Here is a 27,052-nt window from a genome sequence, read left to right as displayed (position 1 = left end):
CTGGGGAAGACTCTCCTGCTCTCAGCATTTCTTTGTTGTCCATAATTCTCCCTGTAGGGGTGAAGTCTCCTGGGTTTTCCCCACCTCATATTAGCATGCATAGCTTTGTTCTTTTGTTCATCTAGTGTTTAGGTAGTTAAGTACCTCTTGGGTCACAGAACCCTGACTAGGGCGGTGATGAAATGCAAAAAGGACTGACACACATACACTGAAGCTGGCATCAGGTGCAACACAGGGAAGGGGCTAGTTAGTCTCTGTAGGAGGCCTCTGTGTGCAGGCAATCTAATGCTCTAAATATCTGGGAAGAGGAAGCTGCAGACATAAACACTCATACTCAAGAGGATAGTTTTGCCATCTCTTTTGAGCTTGTCCCATATGGGTGATGGCTTTGCCAATTTATTATGAGCCAATTTATTTTAGAGTCCTCAAAAGGCTATTCACTTGTCAAAATACATTCTTAGGAAATCATTCACTCAGGGCTTCCTCTGCCCTCTATAGCCAAGGGACCCCAAAACATTACAGGTTTATACTACTAACCCTTGAATGCCTACAGAAATGAAAAGCAAGTCCCTATTGATGAAGATACCACGTACTGTGTAAAAAGGCCCAGAGGATTCTGGGATGAAATTTACATGAATGCCAGCACAACTAGCTTTTATGACATCATAAGACACTATGTAAACTTTCCAAGAAAGGGAATGACCGACAGGTCTACCTAGCTATGACATTCGTGAGCCACAAAATGATCAACATTGTTCAATAATCCCAAGGGGGCAATAGTGGTAGGCATACATTACCAGTAAGGAACAACTTTAGAAAGCTTTAAGATCTTCTCAATAAGGAAGACAATATGACTGGTACTGGAAACCTAACCAAATATCAAGGGCTACTGAAGTCATAGAATTTTTAGGGGAATCTAGAATTGCTAATTTATGAAATCATCAAATCCCCAACTACAGCCTAAATAATTGTGTAGCCCCATATCAAAGAGCTTATCTATATACAACTCCTCCAGTTAAGGCCCGGGGCTCATTACAGAAGAAGAGATGTAGCAGTTATAAGAGGTAAAGAATCAGAGTTGGCTGTTAGATTGTGTGCGTTATTAATGCCAAAGGCTACATCCACAAAGTCTTACCAACTTGATGAGTTATTTTAGATTATAAAGAGTCTTCTGAGGTCTGGAACATCTCTGGAGTTCAACATCATGGATTCCTCTCACATACAAGTGTAAACAAAAACTCATGAAAAAAAAAAAAAGGAAAGTGTATCTGTAGAGACTGATTGATTAGTCCTGGTCTTTCAGAACAGCAGTTTTTTGCTCACCTCTGTGTTAGAGCTAATATCTGTGACTAATAGATAGAAATCTTTCGGAATCTATTAACTTAGCAGACAACTAGCTTCCATCAATCCAAAAACCATGAATGTTGTCAGATAGCATCTTAAACCAACAAAAAGCTAACTATATCTCACCATTCTATCCTCTCTGATATGCCAATGCATGTATTTTTAAATTGGCCTTAATTTGTGAGTTTCTTTATTCTGTAAAACTATACAAAATACTTGAAATTGCTCTCACTATGAAAGTTGAAACTTAGGGTAACTTACATCTGTGCTCATGGTCATTGTCTCTAAAACTGGTTTCAGAATAAACTACATGTTAATCCCTTTTAACATGACAACTCTGGTTTTCATTGACAGAAGTCTTATGACACAGCTTAGTTAATCTTTATTTATGGATGTGTCTGTGGATATGAACGTACTCTTGTGTGTATGAGAGAGAGAGAGAGAGAGAGAGAGAGAGAGAGAGAGACTGTAGAAACCAGAAGTAGGTATAGGATTAAGTTGGAGCAGGCAGTTGTTAGCTGGCCAAAGTGCATGCTGAGAAATGAATTCCAGTACTTGAAAGAGCAGCAAATGCTCCTAAATGCTAAACTATCTTTCCAGCCTAACTCCTTGTCTTTTAAACGCCTGGCATAGCAGTCATAGTGTTCTAAGTCCATTGTTCTATGGCACCACATCTTTTTGCACTGAGATGAAAGAAAGGTATTCCTCTTTTTCTATTGTTTCAAACTCTTTCTATCAAGGTTTTGTTTGTTTGTTTGTTTGGTTTTGTTTTTTGATTTTTTTTGTTTTTGGTTTCTTTTCTTCAAGACAAGACTCTGGCTGTTCTGGAACTCACTATGTAGACCAGTTTGGCTTCAAGTTCATAAAGATCTGAGTCCTCTGCCCCATCATTGTATGGGCCACTATACTTGGACTCTCTATCTAGTGTTTACTGGGAACTTTCAGGGGTTGGAAACTTGTGTTATGGCATCTACTCAGTGATGTTACTACAAATGCCTCTTACCCATCTTACCAAGTTTTCTCTTACTGCAACTACTTTTGGAAAATCTGAAAAATTTAAATGGTCTCATTTCTTTCTCATGCCAAAAACATAACATTTTTTTTTCTGACTTGTTTTTGAAAACAATTCATTTGAAGGTCATAATGGTAGTAATTTATATTTTCTTCTTAATGATTAAATCTTTGATTTTGAGATGTCAGCTTTTACTCTTTGACATTTCTCTTCTGTAAAGAATGAGCTATTAATTTCTTCGACTGCTATCTGTATTGATAATCATTTTCATTCACCGTCTTTTCTGTTTCCTTTAGAACTGGCCTTGAATTTGGCCAGCACCATCCATTATGACTCCAAAAATACTTGCGGTGAATTTTTCTTCTCTTTAACAAAATTGCTGTCATAAGGAGAAAGGACTCGGTTAGAATCCTGCTTTCTCATTTTCAGTTCATCTTCGTAGAATGTGTGTGGTGAAGTAGACCAGCTCACATAGGAACAACCAGGAATCATGTGGGAATAAAAGCCACACCATGGAATTCTCTTTGTATTACATTTCATCCATCTAATTGTCCTGTCTACAGGATGCTGTTGTCCATTTCCCAGGCAGGTTTTCTTCCCTTTATTCTTCTTTGGGAGCAACATAGACATACCCTGATAGATAGTGTGTTATTACTCTACTCTGCATTTCTCAATCTAGTCAAGATGATAATCAGTACTGACTATGGCATGTTGAATGAATATGACCATCTCAGCTCTTTATTACAAAATCAGTGGACTGCCAAAATAACACTCCAGTGCTCACACTATGATATTTGATAGCAAATGGCTCAGGTGCATGAGACGACGAAATGTCTGAGAAAGTATGTCCCCATTACTAATTGCTTTCTAGAACGTGTATCAACCACTTTTTGAGTTTTAGTCTTTTTATGGAATTGTAAAGTTTAGCCTGCTAATTTGCATAAAATTTTGATGGTATTAAGTTATTACAAAATCACATGAGTCACAGAGCAAAGAAGAAGTAATGCTAACTGGCTCCTTTAGTTACTTTCTGGGAGACTATAAAATATGAGCACATCATTTATTTAGAAAATATATCCTTAAATGGTACTTATTTTAGGATTTAAAAGTTTATATTTGTCTAGGGCATTGCAGGAAATGATTGGAATTTCAAGTTTGTAGCTTTTCTTTGTCATCTTTCATGCACTGAGACTTGAAAGTACTAGTTTAGCTTTATATTTTACTGTTGCTAGGTTCTAGTTTGTTGGAAATTACTCATATCTTTGTAATTTATAGATATTCAAGTAGAAGGAATATGCTTTCTGTAATAACAGCTGTGCCTTATTTACAAAATCAGTAAAATTTATTTACCATTAAATGATAATAAATGATACTTTCTTAATACATTGAAATTTGGTTGTTTGAACATACACATCCCAGTTGGTATTCATCACTTCACTATATCTAGATCAGGGAGAATCATTTAAGCACATTGCACATATCAGGTGTGTTACAGAGTTGTCAATACAGGATGGCTTCTTTTTCTTATTACTGTATATAGTAATTAATTGTAAAATAGTAAGTGGCACATAAATACGAGACATTATTAGAGTAATATTCAATTGTTTTGAATTTTTCCTAATAACCTTAACTTTGTTTTCAAATTTCATTTTTGGAGGCTGGGAGAATAACTAAGTTGGAGTGAAATCAGAGTTCTATAAAAATTAACCAGAGAACATCTGAGTCTCTTTACAGTAAGCAAGCTCAAAGTTTTATCTTTCTATAGTCAGAAAAAAAAATACGAATTCAAAATGTATTATTTTAACTTATCTCTTTAAAATGTCTGATGTGAAAACAATTCCATGTCTGATTTTCTGTGAGTTTAATAGAAAATAATTTAAAGTAATAATAATAGTGAACCGAGGAAATTCCATTCAGTAATTTCAGCATGTGTTCTTTGAGATAAAACTTTCTAAAGAGGATTTTAATTTAATTATATGTATAGCAATTATACTGATGCAATTTTTTTTTTTTTTTGAGAATGGAACGTTTTGTTTATGTAGTTTTTTGGGGGGGAACTAACACTGTTTAAAAGGAGTTATATAGTTTATAAAAGGATATCCATTTTTCTCCGGTAGGAAATAGATTCAGAAAACTTTGGGAATTTGCTTGCCCTTGAACTATACATGGTTAAATGCAAAGTCCTAAGTAGATGAGGGCTCCTCACTTACCACCTAGCCCTGGTGTGTCCAGTTACTATTGCTCTTTCCGGAGTCAACAGAACCTCAGGGAGATACAGTTCTCTTGCTCTGTTGACCACAATAGCTCCTTCCTCTCAGCACTACAGGCGTCAAAAGTGTTTTTGAGGCCAATCCGTCAAAATAAATGCTTTTTCCTCTGCATTTTAATCTTTGTACACCCTTTCCACAGGAGCCAATGTGCGGGGCAGATGCTGCTGAACACGAAACTCATCTTTTCCTCCTCCTGTGGCCACCTGCTTCCTGTCTCAGCATTTACACCTACCTCACAGTCCAGCTGCTTCCTCTGCTGTTGGCTCCACAGCTCCCTCAGTAAAGGCACAAGTGCTGTGTGAGCAGTGACCCCTTGCCACTTCCCTGTCATGGTCCAGCTGCCTTTTAACCTGAGCACTGACGTTAACAGATTCCTCTTACATTTAGGATGTCAGCCTGTGACCATTCTTCACTACTGTCCTTGTCCATTTGCCTTGTCTCCTGCTTCTTCTGTTCAAAGCTCAGAGACTCTTCAACATGTCTCAAATACCTCGTGGTTGAACTGCAGAAAGAGTGTTGCACGACTACTTAGATTTTGCTCATTCTCTCTCTAAATGGCAGGGAAATCGCCCTAAGGGGAAGATGAAATAAATAAATGCTTCTAGATGCATTTAACTATGTTGGTCAACAAAGCTCCAAAGAAATAAAAAAAATGTGTCCATGTTATGTTAAATTGAGACACAGTGGTTATCTGTAAGCAGGTCTAGAAGACAGGTATAATAAGAAATAGTTAGCACTATAACATCTCAGAAATTGCCATTAAGAACTGAAATTATGCATCAGTACTAGAATTCTTACTCCTCCTCAGCATATCAGCCTGTCTGGTTTCCGGAATAGAAATGACAAGCCATATGTATATGTATTTAAAGCTTTAGTCATTTATCTTTTGTGTGCATTGGCAGTTTGCCTGCATGTGCATCTATGTACTACATGTGTGCCCAGGACTGGCTAAGGGTAGAAGAGGGTGTTAAATCTCCTGAAAATGGAGTTACAGGTGTTCATGGATTGCTATGTTGATGCTGGAATTAAAATTAGGACCTCTGGAAGAGCAACCAGTGCTCTTAACCATCGGCCAGTCTCTTCTGTACCTAAATATTATCTTAAATTTAATGAAATATAAATTGTAGAATTATATCTGTTTACACACCATGGATTTAGATAAAGATTGGAGTTAAATCTATTTCATTCTACAATCAACATAAAAATAACATGCTTGACACCTCTCTCTAATAAAACAATGGCATTGCATGTTGTTTGTGATGTGGGAATATGAGAATCACTTTGAAAAGATGTAAAACAAAAGTATTTTAATATGATTACTGACATTATACATGTTTCTTTTATAAATGTGCATTTGCATGTGATGTGTGTATGCATTTTTCATATGTGTTAGTGTAGGTGCATATGTGTGCTGATACGGAAATACAAGTTAAATGAAATGCCTTCCTTGATTGCTTTTTACCTTATATACTGAGCTGTGTCACTGCTGGACCAACATATTTGACTTCAAGTTATACTACAGAGCCATAGTAAGAAAAACAACATGGTACTGTCACAAAAATAGATCCAGTGAGCAATGGAATAGAATTGAAATCCCAGATGTAAGTCCACAAACCTTTAACTGCCTGACTTTTGAAAAAGATGATAAGAATCACAACAGAGAAAGACAGTATCTTCAAGAAACGGTGGTAGGAAAACTGAAGCATCTCCATGTAGTGGACTCAAATCTGATCCCAATGTTTCACCATGAATCAAATTCAATTCCAAATAAATCACAAACTTCAGTGTTAGACCTCAAGTGCTGGAACTTCTATAGGAAAGAGTACACTTCAGAATATAAACTCAGGTATGGGATTTTCTAAATTGAGTATTGAGGCTTAGGAACTAAAACTATACAATGAATGCTTTTATTGTAGTAAGTGAAATTAAAATACAGTGAAACTAAAAATGTTTTGTACTAAAGGGAAGCTGCTAATGAGCTGAAGAGGAGACAGAAAAATGGAGAAAACATTTGTTAGTGATGTATCTTTCAGAAGATTGGTGTCTAGAACAGATAAAAAAGTAAACCATGAAAACAAGCAAACAAACAAACAAACAAACACCTAAATGCACTGGAAAAGAAATAATTAAAAAAGGGGTTAGTAAGCTAAACAATGGAGTCCTGAAATTGCTATGCAGTGTTTTTAAAATAGTTGAAAATTATTAGCCATTAAGAAAATGAAAAATAAAGCCGGGCATGGTGGCGCACGCCTTTAATCCCAGCACTCGGGAGGCAGAGGCAAGCGGATTTCTGAGTTCGAGGCCAGCCTGGTCTACAAAGTGAGCTCCAGGACAGCCAGGGCTATACAGAGAAACCCTGTCTCGAAAAACCAAAAAACCAAAAAAATAAAATAAAATAAAATAAAATAAAATAAAATAAAAAAATAAAGCTGCTTTGAGATTTCATCTTACATCAGTCAGAATGCCTAAGATAAAGAAAACAAATTCAACAAATGCTGAGATGGTGCGCATACAAAGGAATTTTCACCCACCTCTGGTGGGCCCACAGTCATTATGAAAATCAACATAAAGTTTCTTAGAAGCAATGGAAATAGCATTACCAGAGTTCCCAGATATATCACTTTTTGGTATATATCGGAAGGATTCTATATTCTACTAGATTGATAACAACTAGTCAATGACTAATGAAAGTATATATAAGTATATATATATATGTATATATATATATATACACATATATATATATGTGTGTGTGTATACATATAATTATGTGTTACCATTAAATTGTTATACTAACAATTTTCTTTGACTCACTTTTATTTTTTGCAAGCACATATACAAGCGTACATTTTGTTATACTCTTTGTTTTTCAGATAATTACAAAATTGCTTTCCACCCAGTATATTTTGAAACTCTCTCTGTCTCTCTCTGTCTCTCTCTGTCTCTGTCTCTGTCTCTGTCTCTGTCTCTCTCTGTCTCTGTCTCTGTCTCTCTCTGTCTCTCTCTGTCTCTCTCTGTCTCTCTCTGTCTCTCTGTCTCTCTCTCTCTCTCTCTCTCTCTCTCTCTATATATATATATATATATATATATATATAAAGATATTTAAATAAAATGGTCACAGAAGAAACAGCACAAATAGGAAAATAATCAGAGAATGAAAATAAACTAAGAGGCATGGAAAGCATGGGTAATGTTTTACATATTCATTAGAGATAAGCAACAAATCAGCAGAGACGAAGCCTTGATTAATGTGGAGACATAGTTGTTCAGGAAACTCCCTGAGCTGTAAAGTAAATCAAACCAATTTTCTGGAAATTCATGACTTTTCCTGGCATGGATCTTGGCAATAAACTTTTTGACCAAGCATATAAAAATAATCTTTAAATGTAAATATTTTTGAATATTTTTACAACTCAATGTATATCAGTGTATTTATATCCCCACATATAGTATTGGGTCAAAATATATTTATATGTGTGAGTGTGTGTGTGACTGACTGTTTCTCATTGTATTGAGTTCTGTATTGCATTTGCTTTCTTATAAATTCCTCAGTCTATTTGTGCTGCAAGAATTCTCGATTAAGAATCTTATGAAACTAGAACAATCATCCTGAGTGAGGTATTCCACACCCAGAATGACAAATATAGTATATATTTTCTTTCTTATATGTGGATATTAGCTGACATGTCTAGGAAAACCAAACTACAATTCATAGAACCACAGAGGGTAGATATATAAAAAGGAACTGGATAAAACAGGACAATAGAATAGATTTTAAGGGTGGAAGGCAGGGGACTGGAATGTAAGAGTCAGGTGGGAGGAGAATGTAAGAGGGGATCAAATGAGGCAATATAGGGAGAGACAGCTAAAATTAAGTGGGTATGTAAAAGGTCTTATAGAAATCTAATACAGTAGAAACTTCTTAGAATATATACATATATGGAAGCTATCTGAATGAAATCACCAAATCATGAAGAAAATGGGTGGGGTTGAGTTCCAACTAGCCCTCTCTTGTCATAAAAATGAAGCTTCCAGTACTGGGATTGGGTTACACCAAGCTGAGTTGTTGGTCCATGGGAATCTACAGCTCAGCCAATGGGTAGCTATTTGCAAACTTATGGCAAGGCCCCATATCTGAAGGCTATACCTACACAACAATTGAATATGGAAAAGTCAAGATAGTGCCTACATAGAGCCTTCATTGCTATGTTCTATCATCTTTGATTCAGGGTTATACTCTGCACGCTAGCAAAAGAGAAACATTAGCTGGTTAAAAACGCTTTGATCTAAAATATTGTCTTGAATTCAAGATATGCAAGTGCAATCGTGTGGCACAAAGCATGTGGGAATGACCAATTAATAGCTGACTTGACTTAAAGCCCACTCCATGAGATGAAATCCATACCCTAAGCTGTTTGGTTGACCAAGATCCAGAGACTAGATAGACTAGTGATCAAGGGGAAAACCAAATACTACTGGCCAATAAAAACAATATAAAACAAAAAAGAATGTGATTAAGTGACTCCTTATGATATTCTGCTCTACTTTCAGATCTGTATTTTTTCAACTATCATTAAAGACACTTCCTTCTTCATGTAGCAGCTGGGAACAAACACAGAAACCCATAGCCAGAATTATGCAGAGAGATCTTGGGACTCTTTGACATAATGGGATGTCTTCATCAAAACGTTTTCCTCAGGGCACATAGAACTCCAGAAGAAGAAGAGGCTTTAAGAGTGTAAGAGCTAAATAGCATGGAGGACACCAAGAAAACAAGACCCTCTAAGTCAAAATGAGCAAAGTTCATAAGAACTTAAGCAGCACGCACAGAGTGTCCATGGGTCTACAGCAGGAGGTTTGCTCTAGTGATTCCCTGCAGGCTTCACAGAAAAAAACAAAAACAGTTAGGTCAAGGTTAAAAAAATGAAGCTCAAAGTTTCTAGAATATGACCCATGTCATCTTATTTTAACCATATTTAAGCACAACACAAGTTTAGAAAAACAGTATTCAGATAACAATTAACTCAGTCCTGAGAGTAACCATTTAAGACATGTTTACCTGAGATTCTTTCCACGGCCAAGTCTGGCTTCTTTCATAAGAGTGGATGCCGTTAACTCAGAGAGAGTTTCCATGATTTAGAGTCTAAGGAGCTTGACTGAGGTAAACAGGAGACCTGTGGATTTCAGGACTGGCTTGGCCCTATGATAACATAGAAGTGACGTAGGCTGCTTTTTTTTTATTACATATTTTCCTCAATTACATTTCCAATGCTATCCCAAAAGTCCCCCATACCCTCCCCCCCCCACTTCCCTACCCACCCATTCCCATTTTTTTGGCCCTGGCGTTCCCCTGTACTGGGGCATATAAAGTTTGCGTGTCCAATGGATCTCTCTTTCTTTTCAGTGATGGCCGACTAGGCCATCTTTTGATACATATGCAGCTAGAGTCAAGAGCTCTGGGGTACTGGTTAGTTCATAATGTTGTTCCACCTATAGGGTTGCAGATCCCTTTAGCTCCTTGGGTACTTTCTCTAGCTCCTCCCTTGGGAGCCCTGTGATCCATCCACTAGTTGACTGTGAGCATCCACTTCTGTGTTTGCTAGGCCCCGGCATAGTCTCACAAGAGATAGCTATATCTGGGTCATTCCAGCAAAATCTTGCTAGTGTATGCAAAGGCTGCTTTAAATCAACAGTGACCTCACTCATAAGACTGGGTTTATGGTCCAAAGGCAGTGTTCAAGACTTAGATAAAAAGGTCTGTATAAGTAAGAAACATAAGTTCTGGCTGGTATAGGCAGAACCTCTTCTTATCAGACAATAAAGGATGACCAGGGTGTAATACTACCAAATTCCTGGCATTCCATTGGCATTCCATTCCACATTCCTGTGTTGACCTTTCCTGCTTCTCCAGTGCTCATCTGTGCACACAAGGCCTTTTCTTTAATTTTTCTGTTTTTATTAGATTCCTGAGTGTGTAGACAACTGGGACCCTAATTCTTGTGCCTTCTCTTGGGCGATTTCCCTTCTGTTGGTTGGTCATATCCAAATTTGATGTGACAGGCTTTGTTTGTTTTATGGTTTATATTTTGTTTTGTTATATTTTAATATTATCTCTTGGAAGCTTGTTCTTTTCTAATGAGAGACAGAAAGGAGTTGAGAGATAGGAAGAAACTGGGAGGGTGAGAGGGAGGGGAGATTGTAATCAGATTATATTATATAAGAAAAGAATCCATTAATCCTGATAAATTTGGCCTGTGGGGTGTTAACAGAGACTGTGGATAAATATCACAAATTTGTTCAGATATTACATATGAGATGGGTTTTTCTACAACCAAGCCATGATACCTAATCACAATTATTCTTGACCAAGGCATGGTGTAATTTTGATGTGCATACATTGTGTATACTCTTTCAGCACATTTTTATTGTTGGAAAGAGTGTATATACCATGGTAACAATGCACTTAGTCAGTTTGTTTACATAGGTTAGAGAATCCCACTATACTTGGAATCTAAAAATACCTTACACTATAGGGTAGATTCAACCCTGTGTTAATTGCAACTTTCAAAAGGAGGCTCACTTGCAATCATCTGATTGTCAATCAGACTTCCCTGTAGCTCACTAGTAGACAAAGCTGTTACTTAATCCCCTTAGTACTTTCTCTTCTTGCTAAACCTTTTAGGAATAAAATTAGATCTATGCCATAAGTATTCATTATGTATACTATCCTTAGCTCCTGCTCTTGTGTGCTGTGTTGATTCTAAATGAATTTCCTTCATCTGCAGGAAAGGGTGTTGACTTTTCTAAATACCCTTCTAGGAGTTCTGTTAATATTTGTTTTTAAAAACAAAGCAGCATATTTTCAAGTACCCACCTAATCAGACAGTCTTCTTAGCATGTGGCCTATCAACACTAGAACTTTCTCTTCAGATGAATATTTGGATATTTTGAAAAAAAAAACAACAACAATGGACACAGTTACCTAAGAAAGGCAATCTGCTCCCCTTGACCTTCTATCACATAAACTATATCTGCTCCCCCAACATGTTGTCTGATCATGCACTTCAAGAGTAAGGAGAAAAGTCATCTCTGTCATGAGCAATGATCCTTCCCTGGAAACTCACATTAAACAAATTCTGCAAGTGCCAGCCAAAGGCACTAGTGGTAAAGAGGGGTAAGCACGTGTGGCTGAAGCCAGTATCTAACTTCAAGCTACAGAGTTTGATGGATTCGGATACAACTGAAAAGCCCAGGGATAGAGGGAAACAACAACAACAACAACAACAACAACAACAACAACAGCAACAACAACAACGACAACAACAAAGAAAAGAATTGGAATGCACCAGTCTGAAGAAGAGGTTTTGAGGTTAAAGACTGCCTTATTAGTGAAATTCAAGTTATATACAAGTTTTGTAATTGAGATAAAATGAATTAACCTTTTCCAAAAGCAATTCTGATTTAAGTTCCCATGTTTTAAGTAAGAGCAATTTGAGGAGTGGTGTTGTCTGTGAGAGAAGTGCTGAGTGCCTCTGATTTCCTTTACGTTAGGACACTGCACTCAGGGCTACTTGGCCTGTCTTTCCTTCATTCTTTTCTTTCTATCTTTTCACTATTTCTATCTCAATGAAAACATTGTGTGGACAAAAGTGTCCCATCCTGGAAAGAGGTTTCCAGAGATTGATTCAACCACTTTCTGATGCAGTAGTGATAGCAAATTCAGGTCCTGAGACACCAGGGAGCATGATTTTAATTTGGCATATAGCTATCATTTTTGATAGGGATGATTATTAAGTCTAATATCAATAGAGTTGTTAAGGATGGGTGTGCTAAATCCTTCTCCTTGAATTGCAGGAGCAAACCTTACCTATAAGACATGGCTTGCTATGCAAGGGAAACCGGTAATAGTTAAAGTTTTCACTCTTATCCAGAAAAATAAATATATTATTCTCCAAAGTTTTTATAATGATCAGTCCATTCTGAAATCCACTGTGCTGTAGAGTTTTCACTAATTTCGATTGTTGACACAAGATTTCCAGAATGAATTATTGTTGGGAGCTATTAAGGCAACGCTATTGTCCTGATCTCTGAATTGGGCCTCTCCCCCCGAGAAGAAAAGGGGGTCGAAAGCGGGCCACCGGACGCTCCTCTCCGAGAAAGTCAGTGCTGGATGTCCTGACCTCAAGATGTACCCTGATACCACCAAGTTCCTGCTTCCCCATGTAGTCGCCAAAGGAAAAAATTCTGCTGCCCCATCTGCCTGCTGAGAAGTACTTCTTCTCTTTCTGCTGCCCCATCCCTCCTGCTGAGGTGCATTTCCTCTGCCCCATTCCTCCTGCTGAAAGGCACTTCCCCTTTTGCTTGTGCATTTAAACCTCGGGCCTGACTAATACATTTGGGGCTTTGATGCATTACAGAATGTCTCCGTGTCGTTATTTGCACAAGGCCCTCGTCCCTCTCTACCCCCCATTTGGTTCTTAGGAGGAGGTCCCCTCGAGACCCTCGAATAACTGGACCTGCTGGATGGGTCAAATTATGAACTAGAGATTTGGGTTTTTCAGTATGTACTGCAATCCCTATACTTGGGATGCCAAAGAAGGAGGGTCCTGAGGCCTCAGACAGCCATGGATACATAATGAAATCATGTTTCTAATGACACCAATGAACACAGAAATCTAGACGGGTATCATTCCTTTAGTCACCAAGATTAATTTTCGAGTAGTTAAAATGAAGTAAAAGAATATTGTTTCTTTGTGTTTAGAAAGCAAATGATAAAAAAAGTTTCAAACTCGATAAAAGTTAACTTCACCCTCAAATTTTCGTTATTAGACTGTATAAAGCAATTTCTAAATAATTTGGATTTAAAGGTGGAAAATAGTTTACTACACATAATAGTACATGTTTTCTCTTCTTTCTTTCTTTCTTTCTTTCTTTCTTTCTTTCTTTCTTTCTTTCTTTCTTTCTCTCTCTCTCCCTCTCTCTCTCTCTCTCTCTCTCCTTCCTTCCTTCCTTCCTTCCTTCCTTCCTTCCTTCCTTCCTTCCTTCCTTTCTTTCTTTCTTTCTTTCTTTCTTTCTTTCTTTCTTTCTTTCTTTCTTTCTCCTCTCTCTTCTTTCTTCTTTCTTCCTTCCTTTCTTTTATTTTGCGTACTCATAAAAACATTCTGTGTAGGAACCATGTCATGCTGTCCCTCAAGCTGAATTCAGCATCTCTGGAAGAAATATGTAACTGAATTGGCTTATTGAAAAGCTAAACATCATCGACAATTTAGGTAGAGAGCTCTTAGTTCCTAAGAAGATGAGTAGAAAACTGAGCCGAAGTCTTGTTTTTTTTCTCCTCTGTTCCTAAATAGGGACATCCAGTGTTAATGGACATGATTCTCAACACTTTTAAAATGGAATGAAATTTATATTGCTACATTTTTAATATGACTTGTAGAAGGCATGTCTTACAGAACAAATCACCCTTTTTATTCTAGGGATAAGTTCCTTATAACAAGTCATGCTCTTCAAACATAGGCTTCAAACATACAGTAGTCTAGACCTTAATGATATGATGTATATGGAGGTTTATATTAGTTTATACCACATTTCAAGAAAAAGTATGTTTGTTGGTATAGTGTCATGACTTCAAGATTGGTCTACACTGGCAAAATTAGTTTCTATATAAAAACATACACACAAACGTCCCAGCTCCCTTCCCTGTTACACACACACACTGTTGTCCCTGTGTCTATTTCTCTGAAGATTCTCTCTAGCTAAAACTAACAAAAATCTCTGATCTAGCAAAGCTATGCTGTGGTGGTTTGAATATGTTTAGCTCTTGGGAAGTGACATTAGTAAGAGGTATGGCCTTGTTAGAGGAAGTAAGTCACTGATTAGGCAGGCTTTAAGGTCTCTTCGTATGCTCAGGCTCTGTCTCCTCCTAGGAGAGCCTCCTTCTAGCTGCCTGTAGAAGATTGTCTCTTCCTGGCTGTCTTTGGATCAAGGTGTAGAACTCTCAGCTTCTAGTCCAGCACCATGTCTGCCTGCCCAATGCCATGCTTCCCACCATGATGATAATGAACTGAACCACTGAAACTGGAAGCTGGTGGCAATTAAATGTTTGCTTTTATGAGAGTTAACTTGGTCATGGTGTCTTCTCTTCACAGCAATAAATCCCTGAGATATATACCCAATGGATAGGTAGTGAGTTAGATCAGTCCTAAGCAGTAATTTGAGATAGGGAGCATAGTCTAGGGTTTGTAGCTAGTGCTGTTTTAAAGCAGACTTTTTCAGGTGGGAGAATTCTAAAGGTTGGTTAAATTTCGGTTGAATTTGTAAAGTAAAGTTGGATGGATTTGAGGAAGAAAGTGGATAACTAGTCTGATGACTTAGTATGAAAATATACGGAATGCTATAGTAGCAGATATTTTATGGTAGAAAAAGATAAATTCTCTTTCTTTGTACAATTTTGTTTAACACATGAACAGGAAAGGTTGTATGGAAACAGAGTCAGCTATGGACAGATAATTATGCTGGTTTTAATATTTTATTTATAGCCGGGCGTGGTGGGACATGTCTTTAATCCCAGGACTTGGGAGGCAGAGGCAGGCAAATTGTTGAGTTCGAGGCCAGCCTGGTCTCAGAGTGAGTTTCAGGAAAGCCAGTGTTACACAGAGAAACCCTGTCTCGAAAAACCAAAAACCAAAAACCAAACAATATTTTATTTAATATCTAATCCCTAAATGAGTAGTTAAAAAGTTGGATCAAACATTCTCAACTATAACTCATTAGAATGGATGGGAACCTAATTTTAAGATTCCCACTTTTCATCTAAAATAGATTAGCTTTTATTGTACCATTTCCTATATTTAAATGTAATGGTTCTGATGAGATTTCCAACAGGCACTGTGTTTTAATTAAGGTGTAAATATTTCGAATTTTATATATTATTTTGTAAAATATAAACTAGACTCCTTAAAACTTTTAAATCTGAGATGATTTGGAAGAGTATCAGTTAAAAATATTATTTACACAAATTTCCTCTGTAGCCAAAGATAAAAAGGAAATCTGTTTACAGACAATGCACTTTATGTTATTGTAACAAGTGCAGAATGTAAGCTAAAATCTATCCGTAAAAGTTATTGACCTGTTAATTGAAATCTTACTTCTAACAAACACCATTAAGCTGTAAATATATTGAATATCAAGCCATGTGGATATCAACAGAAAAGAAAAAGTGTCCCTAAATGCCTTTCCTACAATGAAATGAATAAATGAATGATTAAGCAGATGCATAGCCCTTATAATCATGATCACGAACACTTTTCAAATTATGACAAATTGCATGTGAGATAATTCAAGTGTACAAAACCCAGTAAATAATCACATTTGCAGCCTGCATAATCTTGTGGCAGATGTTATCATTGCCTTCTAAATATCATTTTTCCATTTTATTTATAATGACTTGTTTGAGAGGGAAACATAGTCAGAGCTACGCTGTGCATATTGGGAGTTCTTACTGAATCAATTGAGTGCTGGACCATCCTCTTCTGCCTGAATAGAAGAGAGACAGTGATGCTCTGGACAGTTTGAGGTTACCATAAAAGTCAAATTACCACCTAAAATTGAGAGAGTAGACAGAATGAAATGACACGTGCTCAAACAATCCTGGAGTGACCCGTCCAGCAGGTCCAGTTATTCAAGGGTCTCAAGGGGACCCTCTCCTAAGAACCAAATTGGGGGATAGAGAGAGACGAGAACCTTGTGTAAAGAACGACATGGGAACATTCTGAGTAACATCAAGGTTCCACTGTATTAGCCAGGCCCAAGGTTTAAATACACAAGCAAAAGGGGAAGTGCCTTTCAGCAGGAAGAATGGGGCAGTAGAATTGCACAAGCAAAAGGGGAAGTACAGGTACTTATCAGGGGGAGGGGTGGGGCAATTGAATTGCACATTCTTTAGGCAGTTACACGGGGAAGCAAGAACTTGGCGGTATCAGGGTACATCTTGAGGTCAGGACATCCAGCGCTGACTTAGGGCTGGAACAATCTGTGGTTGTTTTCAGAGCGGTGCGTCTGTGGCCCGCTTTGACCCACTTTTCTTCTCAGGGGGAGAGGCCCAATTCAGAGATCAGGACAATAGTGTTGTCTTAATAGCTCTCAACACTGGAGTATTTTAGCTATAATTGAAAACAACAACAACAACAACAAAAACTAGGGAAACACCTTCTCATCAAAATTTGCCATAATCAGTATTCAGGGTACATTACTCAACAGAGTTATCCATCTATTCTATTACAAATAAATAAATAAATAAATAAATAAATAAATAAATAAATAAATATGTTACATTTTAATTGTTCCAATATCTTGATGTTGTAGTGGTTTATAGTTTGAACAACTATAGGGTAGATATTTTCAAGTACGTATAGTAATCATATCTTTATAAAAATTAGTTTTTATGTTTGTGAATATTAAAAATAAATGTCTTTTTGTTTGCTTAGAGTATTTATACTATGGCAAAGGTAATGTATTTTATACCACATATGTATAAAAATATGATAAAATAGGAAGGTCTTGTTTAGAGAAGTCTACTAAGAAAAACATACCGTTTAGACATACATAGAGCATAACATACTTGAAACATATAAAGTATATGATAAAGAAAAACTAAACAAAATAAAAAAATTGACCTTTAGCACTGTATTATCTTGCCACACACATGAACATGTATCGGTAGATCAACAATAACATGGGGTATTATTATTATCTCTGTGATTAGAAGTGTTTCAACTGACTCCCAGCCATTGTTAGTGTGATTTTAAAATGTGTGTATTCATTATTAATTTCATGATTTGGGGCCTTGCAGGAACACTTAAGAAGCAAAACATGTAAATTACACAATACCAACAGTTTTCCCAATGATCCTTTTGAAGATTTAATTTGTATCTCTTCTTATATAATTATATGTATATACATGTGTGTGTGTGTGTGTGTGTGTGTGTGTGTGTGTGTGTGTGTATGTGGTTATTTGTAAATATAAGCATTTATTGAAAGTTTCCCACAGAGTTCTGAAGACACTGCTATATTTCCTGGAGTTAGAGCTACAAGACATTATTAGCTATCTAGAGTGGGGTTGAAAACCTAACTTGGTGGTATATGACCTTAACCACTGGCCCAAGTTTTCAGCCACTGTTTTGTCTTTTCATTTATAATATCTCCCTCTAAATAAATTCACAGCCACAGAGGTGAGCAGATGGGCTTCTTTTGTTGTTATTGTTATTGATCCACAGAAATTTTACGAAGTCAAAAATATTCAAAGTTTAGAATTAAATAATTCTAAAATGTGAAATATTTGAATAATGTAACAGTCATATAATAAACTTCACTTATGGAGATTTTTTTCTTTCAAAAAGTACTCAACAAGAGTGGCTGGAGCTCTCTATGTGTAATTCCGTGGCATCAGCAATGCCCACATTTCAAATGATCAAAGTAGAGCATTTCTATTTTTAAAAGCTCCATCAGTCTAGAGTGAAGATTCTATGGTAGCAAAATTTGCATAAGTGTGGGTGGTAGAACAATTCTTAGTCATCCATTATCTTATAATGTTTATTTCAATGATGAGGAACCTAAAGGAGACTAGCATCTAAACACAGTAGAGCTGTCTCAGTAGTGGACTTTAACACACTTGCCTATCTCACTAGGACATGTCCGAGCTTAACTCAGTAGGTAAATACATTGCTTCTTCTAGGTAGATTGGTGTGAACTCTTTGACTCTGATTTAGGTTAGGCTACCTTTTGGTACATTTGGTAAACCATTGTAGCATTTCTTTTCTCAGTGATCATATTGGCTGACAGCTATTCTTCTCATTTCCTACTGTCTGCATTTTTATGATTGATGATTCGACTTTGTATTGTTACTAGTGTACAGCCTAATAATACACAGCACATGATGAAAATAGGCAGTAAATGTTTGGCTAAAGTTAACAACTAAGTATATAATTTCATGACCTGTACTTGTAAATCACATACACCCATGTATAGAAATGAAACATGCTTCTTTACTTGGGGATTATTACAGATGAAAAATAAGATCAGGAAAGAGAGATGAATGAAGAAAAATGTATATGTATACATATATATTTTACATATGTGGTTAAATTTGGAGGAGAATATATGTAACTGAAGGTCATGGCTTTTTTCATTTGTTATATATATATATATATATATATATATATATATATATATATACACATATATATATGTGTGTGTGTGTGTGTGTGTATGTGTGTGTATGTGTGTGTGTGTGTATGTGTGTATGTATATATATATATATATATATATACACATTCTCTCCTGTCACATAATCCATTTTCATACACACACACACACACACACACACACACACACACACACACACACACACACACTTATGTAAAATTGGCTATCATAGTCTCTGGCTTATAGACCTTTTGAGGCTTTATAAGATAAATGCTCTATTTGATCATTAGAAATCCCTGCAATGCTAATGCCATGCAATTATACTCAGAGAGTTCCCCCCCAATTATCTTGTTGAATTTTTGAAAGGAAAAAAAAATCACCATGATTAAATTTCATTATATGACAGATACTTTATTTTATTTGGAATATTTCATACTTTATATATTCACACATATATTCATATTTATATGTTAATATATGTGACCATATGTGAATATGTAAAGTGAATATGTGAACTATTTGGACAGAAAGACTAAGAGAGGTGAGAACAACAGATCATAAGGGGAAGATGTATATGACTGTGCTGGTTAGTATTTTGTCTGCTTGACAAACCTAGTCATCAGGGCAAATGGAATTGCCTCTATCAGAGAAGTCAGAGGTTCCTTAATTTGTAATTTAATTTGGAAGGCTCAGGTCAGTTTGAGTGTAGGTGGTCCTTGGTTAAGGAAGCATACTGAGCAAGTTGTAGGGAAGAAGTCAGGAAGCAAGGCTCTAATGGGACTCTGTCTCTTCTTGTTTCCAGGTTCTTGCCTTGAGTTCCTGACATATCTCAATTGGTAATGGATTATAACATGGAAACTGAGGAAACACTTTCCTCCTCAAGTTGATTTTGGTCATGGTGTTTTATTACAGTAATAATAACAATCAAATATGTTGAGGATAACCCTGGGGCTAATTATGTTTGATGTTAATTCTGTTCTCATGTGAGGGGCTGCAAACAAGGAATGAGTCATCACTCAGGTGATTTCCTGTAAACCTGCTTCCCACCTTAATGTATAAAATAAAGGCTAGAACAGGTGATCGGATGGAGAAAGAGGGGAAGGTAGAGCTGAAGGTTTTGGGAGAGAAAGGGAGAGAGGACGACAGAGGACAGAGGTGAATTTCATATATCCTCTTATTATTTTTGTTTCTGAATAGCTATAGGGTAGTAGTCCCAGGACCCATTTTTTAGATACCCAAGTCTTCAGTTACTCAAATCTCTTCTGGACAATGACATATTAACAGAGAACCTATGCACATTACACATTATACATTCCATAATTTTTGTTACTAATGGAGAGCAGTTACATAACTTTCTTCTGAGAACAAGGAGAAATAGCTACATTTTGAGCCAATATTTTGTTTCAAGTAATTTTGAACCAGAATTGTTTGAATGTAACCAACCTATTTGGACGACTAATTGTGTATAACTAATTCGAAGGTCAAAATGAACATCCATTGATGAAATTCTGCACTTATTGATACTTCTTGCTTGCTTTCTGTACATTTCAAGACATTTACCAAATGGATTTGGGGTATTGACAGTTGTAGAGCCATAGATTTGAGCAGCTCAGAGTAAATACTTAAATGTTTGTTTGTTCTGTGCACACACTAAAAGAGCAAACATGAGTGTCTTTTAAAAATCAAGACAACTACAATAGAAAAACCCAAGGAAAAGTGGACTCTAAATCACCCTTTAAAATAGCAGAACACATGGGCACAGAACTCACTCGAGTTTGGCCGTTTTCCTGATGGCTTTTACCTTATAATGCCCCAAATCTCACTCCTCCAGTGCTGTGTGCTTTAAACACACCAAGATTTGCTATCCCAGAAACAATTCAAACAATATCATTGAAGCCCATGAGTAAACATTTGAAAATCTGTATCTTAAAAACAAGCTTGTTAATTGCCCAACACCTGTCAATTTAGGGAATGCTAACAACTCTCCAGAAGCTGAATGAATTTCTTTCCTACTTTTGTTTTCGTTTTTTTTTGTTTTTTGTTTTTTTTTGGCTTGTGCATCCTTAAATTACAGTATAGCTCTGTCATAATGAGGGAATGTGAAGACAAGATAGGAAATCACAAGGATAAAAGGTGATATGACAGCTCCAGGAGGCAAAGAAAGACTACACAAGTCAAAATATGGTCATGAGCAGAGGATGTGATCATGCTATTCCTTTGCTTGTCACCATGGCTACCTTCTTTCCAAGTTACCAGGTGCAGAATGGTGCTTACATCTTTGGGATTATATGCAGTCACAGCTCTACCCTCAATTTCTGCCAGTTATTTTAACAAGGCATCTTTTCTTAAGATCATATATAGATAGACCTTACTTACTAAAAAAAAAAAAAAAACCCTTTTAAAATTGGGCAGAATCATAATGACATTAATTTTAAAAGCAAGTGGTGGCCATGACACTAAGGCACAGCTTCACTTAGAATAACATTAGAAAGCCCTTCAAATGATTCTGAAAACTTATTTTAAAAGGTTTTCTTGACTTTGTTCCTTATACGAATGCTTTTAGGATAAGCAATTCATTATTTAGTAAGTAGTACATATTTGTATTGCTGACTGCTAGAACACTTTTTAGCAAAAATAAAAACATCTTCTGAAGTTTTAAATATGTGTGTCTCCAAAAAGTGCATAAATGTGACCTTATAAAGTTCTCAAGTAGCCTTATGATTTACTTCTGGAAGTGAAAGCATAAGTACAATTTTAACCAAACTGTGTTTATTTAAAATATACTTTAGTTCCACATTATTAATTCTCATAATTTTATAAATCAGACTTAGGCATTGCTTTTTGTTTTCTTCTATTTATCATCTATCTATCTATCTATCTATCTATCTATCTATCTATCTATCTATCTATCTATCTACCAACCTATTATCTATTTCTATCATCTATCTGTCACATATTTGTCATTTATCATCTATTTCTATGTTTAATCTCTCACTCTTGTATATATTCATATGTGTTTCAAATTTAAGCAAAATATTAATGTATTAGCACACCTGATTTATTGTTGACTGCTAGGCATTAGAATACACATGGAGGATGTTAATACATATTGCTCTGTTTTTAAGGTTTTTAATTTAATTTTTTTCCTATTTCTGACTGGGTTCAAGTGATGTGTCCTAGGGAATGTTTTAAAGAGTGCTGGTAAAATGCTTGATAACTGTTGCAACTGGGCATACTATATTTCTTCCTTTCAGAGATAAACCCGAGCACCAAAGATTCTTTCCTGAATTGCAAACATCTTTGGTGATTTAATAAGTCTCTTGGAGTTACTTAGGAGAGAATGGTCTCATTGTTGGAACAGTGGTCCTTTCATGCTCTTCCCTATTGTTGTTGTTATTATTATTATTGTTGTTGTTATTATTATCTTTTATTATTGTTTTATGGGTCTTGTCCTGAGCCTATGGCTTGTTCTTCCTTAGCCAAGGTTTCATAAACAGCACAAAACCTGAAAATATAAGCAGCACCTTGACGTAGTTTTCCTATTTGCTTGTTTCTCTTTAGTAGTTGGGGTTCAGTTGAGAAAGATTAAATTATTTCAATAAAATGTCTACATTGATTGACTTGAAAAATTTTGCATAATACATTTGAATGATATTAGATTACACTAAAAACTCAATATTACCACTTTCCATTAGTGTATTGTTTAATAGACTATAATCACAAATAACTTCATCTTTGTAATTAGCACAAGAATAATGAAACCTGAAGTCAGTGTGTTAATCCATTTTTACCCCTTCCCCCTAATTGAATATGAAGCAGATAAGAAATTATATAAAATTTACAGTTAATTTAACACATTGAGTTAGTGTCTTCTGCACCATCAAAGACTTTAGGTTTAAGTATTCTCTTTTGAACTAAGATGATCAGCTGTCCTCAGACAGTGTATTTGAATACATGATTCACAAATATTGTTTCTTCTCTGAAAAAAAAATGAACTAATATTTTTCTTTCACCTTTCCAGTTCTTTCCCTTTTCTCTTCTGTAGTATTTCTGTCCATTTGTACACATTCATCAACAGCATGACTGGTCATCATCCTTGCTTCTTTAAGCATCTGTGTTTGTTGTAGGCCCAACATCTCAAAACAGCATGATTGAAGGTTGATAAAGTTACCAGAGCTCTGGCTCCTGGGTTTCTTGTATAGCTCACAACTGAAACTTTTTATTACAGAGTCTACAAAATATCCTGTCATCCATGTACCCATCTCTGGTCACACAGATGATTTTGAAAGTTCCAATGTTTAAAAAAAAAACAATGCTTGTAACTCTAACCAGTTCCTGTGGAAACACAAATGAAAAAAAAAAAAAAAAGATAAAGCCCTTTCTAGAAAGAAGAGACAACAAGAATTTACAGATTATCCCATGAAAGATAAGTAAACCATGGCTTTAGAATTTTGAGAAAACATGAAGCCTGTCCCTCTGCCCAGAGTTCAGTCTTCTGTCATCTCTTTCACAAGTTGTGCTTATCTAACTTAAACTAGAGCTTATAGCTGTCAATAGTTTTTAACTCTAAATTAAAGCCTTAAAAATTCAATACTGTTGTGAAACAGATGCTCTGAGCCACCTCATCATGGGCACATAAAACTTCTGACTCATTTATTGATAAATTCAGCCAAATAGACAGAAAAATTAAAACTCATTCCTCTTTAGATCATTTATAGTTCTTTAAATACCAAGGAATGAACAAAGTATGTAGTTAAGGTGTGTGAATAAAGTCTTTTAATGGATGATGAAGTGTAGTGAATGCAAGCTGTAATTTAGGGGAACTAACCAATACAATGACAATGATGAGACTTAAACTTTGTGCTCTTTCCCTTTACCGTTTGTGAAAGATGCTTAATCAACTGCAGTGGCATCCTCCGCACCACAGGTTCCTACATGGCACTTGTTGCTCTTGCTTGTTGCCTCTGAGAGATGAAGTCTATATGCCTATACCTTATATGCGGTTAGAAGCTTCTGATTGATCAGACCAAGATAAACAAACAAACAAACAAACAAACAAACAAACAAACAAAGGATAGCTAAATTGCTTACAGGATTGATTCTTTCATTGGAAACATTTTTTCCCTAGGTAGAAAGTTGTCATTCTCCAAAGAAGTCCAAACATTTTCAAAGGAAATGTCATCATGGGAAATCAAGTCCACTGGCTAATGGCCACCATCCAAGCAGATTAGTAAATATACCTTAATATTATTCCAGGCTCAAGTTTGGAATCCCTTAGTTGAAGCCCCAGGAAACTTAATATACACCTAATGTCAAATCTGAATTCCTAGATAATAGAAGATTTTAGTAAAATGGCTTATTGCTCTATGATAGTGGATTATTGTGCAGTTTGTCAGAGTTGCTAAAACATTTGCTTTCAGTTAAGTTATCAAGCATGAGAAGCCATGACGAGAGTGAAATCTCATGTGCATCTTATACTGAGATTTTCTAAACATTCAATTAGAACCTCTGGCCAGATGCTTTTATTTTAAGATGTGTGCATTTATTATACCTCCTTTAAGTAAAAACAAAACCTTACAAAATTTAATAAATTCCTACTTATTCAAATTACTTGTTCTTTGTCTATATCCCTCCTTCAGACCTTCCCTTCTTTCTGTGTCTCCTCTCATTGTGTTTCTGTCTTTATCTCTGTCTCTCATGTTTGTGAGTAGAATTATTTCTATATAATTTAGGACATTTGAATGATATATTTAAGCTTGTAACTCTTCATCCAAAATGACAAGTTGTCATGTGTTCTAGATCTTGTCCCAATAAGCAATTCTTATTCATAAGGAAAAGTCTTTATCTATCCTCTGCCCTTGTATAAGCCATATATATTCTCTATAAGGAGTTATTTTCAAGGTGTATCTTGGGACTCACTAAAACTAAATGCCATTTCTATTACTTTCCCTGTGTAACAGTAGTAATGAATGTATAAATTTGGATATACTTTCAGTTCATAATTGATATATGGTTTAATTTGTGTCTAAGAAATTGTGAGTAAAAAAAGACTTATTGAATTTGAATATTTGATCACTGTGGAGAAAATGTAAAAGAAATTTACATTACTATAATTTTAGGGTTGGATAATAGACAGAAATGGTGCAATTATTTATTTGCATTTTGAAAGACTATGCTATTTAAACTTCTTTAACTGCTTATAGCTAGTCTCAATGGTTTCCTAAGCTTATTCTTCTTTTCCCACAAATGTGATTCTCTTTAGCACCGTGTTAATGGAAATGTCTCTTGTAATGATGAGTCAAATATCAATTACAACAAATGCTCTCTTTGTTTGATGAGAGCCTGTGTGCTGTCGTTTTCCTCGAAATGTCTTAATATTTTTATGTCACGGTAGCTGGAGATCTTACCATCAAAAGGACAATAATCAAATAAGCGTTGGCTTTAAGGCTTCATTTTACACACTATTAGAATACAGCTCTGAATATAAATGTTCTAGAGACAAGGCTTTGAAATTCGGTGTCATTATTAGGAGCTTGCAGAAATTATCCTTAAAGACCAATTTTCTAAAAACACAATTCTGTGGAAATGATACATTAAAAAAAATCCCTTTACTCAGAAAAATGATAGAACATTTCAGATTATTATGAAAACTTCAGCCAAGGAGAAAATGAAAGAATATTGAAAATTTAGGAGAATCTCTCACCCACGTTGTGTGTGTGTGTATATGCCTGTGTGTGTTTATTTTTAAAAACATCAAGTAGTTTTCTTCTTTATTTCCTTTTTTTGTTTTTGTTTGTTTGTTTGTTTGTTTTTCTTAGTCATTTTATACCCCATGGCACAAGATAGAGTCTTTGATAACTTCATAAACATTTTACCACTTTGAATGGTTGCTATAAACACAGATGACTTGATATTTTAAGAAACACACACAGAGTTTTGAGAATTTCTGATTACACACGTATAGACCATAAAAACACAGATTCTATGGAATTTCATGTAATGGAAACAGTTACATTTTTTATTCATGCAATGGACACAACGTCTGAACATATTCTTATCTTTCACTGAACTGATCCTTGGGAATAGTCCTATGTTTTTCTCCATGTGGGAGACATTCTCCGTACAAATATAGCATTTCTTCTAGCTAACTGTTTTGTTCTTTTATAGTACTATAAAAGGTCCATGTTATAGTACAGTAAAAGCTTTTCCAGGACATTTATGTTCTTTTCTCTTCCTCTTGCTTATTACTATTTTTCTTGCAAATCATGAATGATTGAAGAAGTCTGAAACATACTGGAATAGACATCTGTCCAGCTGTGTCCTCAGAGTCCTTGGAGAGAAAAATGTCCCGCTCACCAGCAAAGAGTATCACACTATTATTCAAGGAAAACTAATACAAATTTAGACCCATTTAATTCAAATACTTCAATGTAAAAGATAACTGATAGGAAAGAATACGTTTATGAGTGTTGGTGACAAATGGTGTGGTAATTAACAAGAATATGTGTATTAAAGGATATCCTTAGATGGTATCAAATATTTAATATCAAATAAACTATGAATTAATATTGAAAGGAGTTAGAAATCATAACATGGAAAAATTAAAACTGCTAATATGCAAAAATATATTTTTATTTTTAGTTCTTGATTGTTTGATTTTATTTTAAGAGACAAAAAGCCTGGAAATATATTTTTATGTTTACGTGGATTTGTTGGTAAATACTGAATTATCAACTTATGTATCAAGTTGTGCCTAAGTAGAAAATAAATGAACCAAGTAACATGTACTAAGAAGTTTATTGTTCTACTTCCACATTTATAGATTACAGAATTTGAATAAGGAATCCAATTCAGACTACTTCTACTTGTCATGAAGTAAAGAAGAAATAAGCAAAGATGTGAACAGTGGTAAAAAGATAGACATGAGGCTGGAAAGGTGGTTCATTGGTTGTTTTAGTCAGGGTTTCTATTCCTGCACAAACATCATGACCAAGAAGCAGTTGGGGAGGAAAGGGTTTATTTGGCTTACATTTCCACATTGCTATTCATCACTGAAAGAAGTCAGGACTGGAACTCAGGCAGGTTAGAGAGCAGGAGCTGATGCAGAGGCCATGGAGGGATGTTCTTTACTGGCTTGCTTCCCCTGGCTTGCTCAGCCTGCTCTCTTATAGAACTCAAGACTACTAGCCCAGAGATGGCACCACCTACAAGGAGCCCTTCCTAC

The 27,052-nt window shown here is 35.7% G+C and overlaps 1 long non-coding RNA gene across 1 annotated transcript; it reads left to right on the top strand.

Annotated features, from left to right (window-relative positions):
* The first annotated feature begins 994 nt into the window (after positions 1-994).
* 4930428D20Rik (RIKEN cDNA 4930428D20 gene) lies at positions 995-5,235 on the top strand. Its single transcript, NR_130991.1, has 2 exons — positions 995-1,064; positions 4,766-5,235. It is a non-coding gene; the product is annotated as an RIKEN cDNA 4930428D20 gene (long non-coding RNA).
* Positions 5,236-27,052: the final 21,817 nt, after the last annotated feature.

The sequence above is a fragment of the Mus musculus genome, chromosome 16 (genome assembly GCF_000001635.26).
Source record: "Mus musculus strain C57BL/6J chromosome 16, GRCm38.p6 C57BL/6J".
Classification (NCBI taxonomy): Eukaryota; Metazoa; Chordata; class Mammalia; order Rodentia; family Muridae; genus Mus; species Mus musculus.
Note: the sequence above shows the minus strand (reverse complement) of the source record. Positions and strands in the feature narration are given on the sequence as shown.